The following is a 4,057-nucleotide window of genomic DNA, read 5'->3' as shown; positions in this document are numbered from 1 at the left end:
TTCTATGGTTCTGTGATGCTGTGACTCTGTGATTCCATGGTTCTATGGTTCTGTGATGTTGTGACCCTATGGTTCCACGGTTCTGTGGTTCTATGATGTTGTGATGCTGTGATTCCATGGTTCTATGGTTCTGTGATGCTGTGACCCTATGGTTCCATGGTTCTATGGTTATGTGATGCTGTGATGCTGTGATTCCACAGTTCTGTGATCCTGTGATTCTGTGTTTCTGTGACCGTGATTCCATGTCTCTATGATTCTCTGATTCTATGATACTACTACAAATTCCTGCTGCAACAGAGATRACTGCTTTTCTTACTACTGTTTAAAAAACATCTGCTTCACTTGAAGGGATGAAGAAGTGGCCGTGTCAGCCTCAGCTCAGTGCTGAGGTGGTCAGCAGTAAATACCTCCATGTGTGCTCTGGGCCATGTGCAGGCACTGCACTGCTGGGGCTGCTGGGGAGGGACAGCCCAGGAAACAAGAGCCCATGTCCCATCCCACGGATCTGAAATCACGAAACAAGAGCCCATGTCCCATCCCACAGATCTGAAATCACGAAACAAGAGCCCATGTCCCATCCCAGGATCTGAAATCACGAAACAAGAGCCCCTGTCCCATCCCAGGATCTGAAATCACGAAACAAGAGCCCATGTCCCATCCCATGTATCTGAAATCACGAAACAAGAGCCCATGTCCCATCCCACAGATCTGAAATCACGAAACAAGAGCCCATGTCCCATCCCATGGATCTGAAATCACGAAACAAGAGCCCATGTCCCATCCCACGGATCTGAAATCACAAAACAAGAGCCCATGTCCCATCMCACAGATCTGAAATCACGAAACAAGAGCCCATGTCCCATCCCACGGATCTGAAATCACGAAACAAGAGCCCATGTCCCATCCCATGGATCTGAAATCACAGGGCTGGAAGGTTTCACTGTCTGTACTATCACACAGTGGACAAGGCTGGAAGGACACACAGTGGCTCACCTGCTCCAGCAGGGCTGTCCCAGAGCGCAGGGCACAGGATTGTCCACACAGTTTTGGAGTATCCCCAGTGAGGGAGACTCCACAGCCTCTCAGGTCTCTGTTTCAGTGCTTGGWCACTGCATGGGAAAATTCTTCCACTTGTCCARGTAGAACTTCCTGCATCATTTCCTGCCCATTCCTCTTGGGCCATTGCTGAGCCCACAGAGCACAGCCTGGTCCATCCTCTTCACAATGACACCAAAGATCCCCAACTCTCCCTCTTTCAGTGTGTGCCCCTCAGATTTCTCTGTGCTTTTGCCTTCAGTGGACTTGTCAACTAATGGATTCTGCAGGGAARGTAACGCTGAGTGAAACATCTCAGAGCTGAGTGGTTTGAGGGATGTGTGAACGCCTGCAAATTTATTTCTCAGGTTTCTCTGTATAATGGGCTATAACTCAGTGCAGGTATGGTAYCAAAGTCTGTTTCTCTTGGAGAAAGCGAGAATAAAATGCAGGAGACTAATGGAACATAAAATGCTTGTTTATATCCCTGAGAGAGCTATCTGTGTTGCTCTCCCTGTCTGAAGTACATGCAGAAACACATTACCCGTCTGACCTGCACTATCTGGGGCAAGCATTTGCTGTTCTGTGCAAGTGAGCCATAAGGAAATAAGGAGCTTTTAGTCATGTATTAATAAGCTGTCAATCCTTTGCTCACCTAATCAAGCAAGACAAGAAGCAAGAACTACTAACTCTTAGAGCCTCAGCACATTGCCTGGACTAATCTTTGTATCTTTGTACTTGGAGTAAATACACACATGGAAGGTGGCTGATGAAAAAAAAGTAACAACAACAACAGTAATATTGTTGTGAGCAGAAATTTCTATTGTAAATGCTTAATTTAATTTGAAATTAAAATTTTGTCTGGATTTTTTTTTCCCCCCAGAGGAGAAAATCCATGACATTTCATAGCACTTYATATTTTCAAGCTTTTATGGGCCTCAGTGCAGTTAAGACCCTTGAAACATTTTGCATTAACATTTTCATGAGCTGTGGGCCATCTTCCTGAAAATTTCTCCCTAAAAMAGACATTTTCTGTAATACTTGTAGTCACAGTTCAATGTCAGATGGAATGACCTCACAGAATCAGGGAATGTGCTGGGTTGGAAGGGACCTTAAAGTYCATCCAGTTCTATGGGCAGGGACACYTTCCACTAAACCAGGGTGYTCCAAGCTSGCAGTGGRCACTGCCAGGGATCCAGGGRCAGCCACAGCTTCTCTGGGCACCCTGTGCCAGGGCCTGCCCACATKCCCATCTAACCCTGCCCTCTGACAGCATGAGGGCATTCCCTCTTGTCCCAGCTCTTGTCAATTGTCTTCATCTTTCCTGTAGGCTCCTTTCAGGTACAGAARAAGTTGGATTCATACATCTTGACAAAATGTTTATGATGAACATCTTAAGAAATGCCAAAATTGGACTATTGGGTAGAGGACCAAAACAAGGGTTGTGAATCTGTGTAGTCGTGCTCTGGCCTCCTTGACACAGCACAGCAACTTCACACATTCCATAAAGTCCAGAATTGCTTGACCTTCTTTTGTTGCTCTTTTTATAGTATGAGAATTGAGAAAAGAAGCTACCTTATTTTGGAAAAAAAAACCCCAAAAACACTAATCCTTATTACTTTTCTCATCGTATGACAAAATCAGCTGATAGTGCTCTCCAAATTTACACGTTACCAAAACAATAATGAAGTCCACACAGTTTTTCTCAGTGGCATCTGTTAACGTGACTGCTTTAAAATAGGCAGAAGTGCCATCTGCTGCTACTCACAAGAATCCCCCTCTCTCTCACCCCTGGGTRTAAGGGACTCGTGATGAAGCACCAGCATCTGTGTTTCCAGCAAAACAGTAAATTCCATTTTKAGTTCCTAAGGAAGTTAAGTGAAGCCAACTGCTTGGATTTGCCTTTGTCAGAAATTTAGCTACACACGTGTGGATTCTCCTTTGCTTCTGCTAGCATCCAATTTGCTGACAAGAGTTTACAACCTACAGAACAATTGAAATGGAAAGACTCAACCATGTTACTACCAGGGTCTCCTGCAGMGAGGTTATTTTTGTGTAACATGTTTAGGTGAGAAACAGAATTAGCCTTTGTATTCTTCTGTGAAGATGTCTAAGAGCAAGAGGGAATGGTAAGTACAGAAAACAAAAATGCACAGTATAGACACACAGCAGGTTTGGAAAGATTAGATTTGACTACAGTACTTCCAGTAGCTCCAAGGGAAGAGGAATATAACTCTCTTTTTTTGTCTTGAGCAGCTTGCTAATTTTTGTAAAGACTTTACTCAGTCATTGCCCTAAATTTAAAATTACCGACTCAAAACCCATCTCTAGAAAGGAAAATTAGTTATAGACAAGTCTAGGCGGAAAATCCAACCAGCCAGCTCAAATAATTACAACGAGATGTCCATGGAATCAATCTTGCAGTGAGAGAATGACAACATTGAGTACCTAAGCCCAGCTGCTCAGCTCCTCTATYGCTGCTGGTTCTGTTTTATTCATGGGAATTCCTACACCTGCTGCCATCTCATCTCTGATCTTGCTAGAGTCTCTTCACAGAGCACAGCCACAAAATCCCAGCCTTACTGGCAGATGAAGTGTTTGCCYACACACTCTACAGTAATCACCCATTCAGGCGAGTTCCTTTCTTCTGGTGCATTTTCATTTTCAAAAGACASAAAATTGCTTAGAATTGTTGGCTGAACTCACAGATAAAAGTTGTRTTCCCTTTTCCTTAGAATTTCCCTACTGAAAAGCAAACTTGCAAGTACCATGAACAGTGAAAAATTATGTCAGATTTACTTTGCCTCAGTCAGAAGATAGGACTGATTTAAGAGTTTTGTATAGGGGCAAGTGGTTTACCTGTAAGAACTTGTTTTTCACTAACAAATTAATTGGTTTTGCAACTGAAAAGCAGAATATATGTTTTTCTCAACACACGAAAACTTCATACATGTCAGCTGTATCTTACAAAGAAAAACAAAATTGCCCCTGAAGAACTTGATTGAGTTAGCTGGTTTGAAGA

Source organism: Malurus melanocephalus, unplaced genomic scaffold, assembly GCF_030028575.1.
Source record: "Malurus melanocephalus ecotype Western Australia unplaced genomic scaffold, MMel_1.1 scaffold_507, whole genome shotgun sequence".
Classification (NCBI taxonomy): domain Eukaryota; kingdom Metazoa; phylum Chordata; class Aves; order Passeriformes; family Maluridae; genus Malurus; species Malurus melanocephalus.
Note: the sequence above shows the minus strand (reverse complement) of the source record.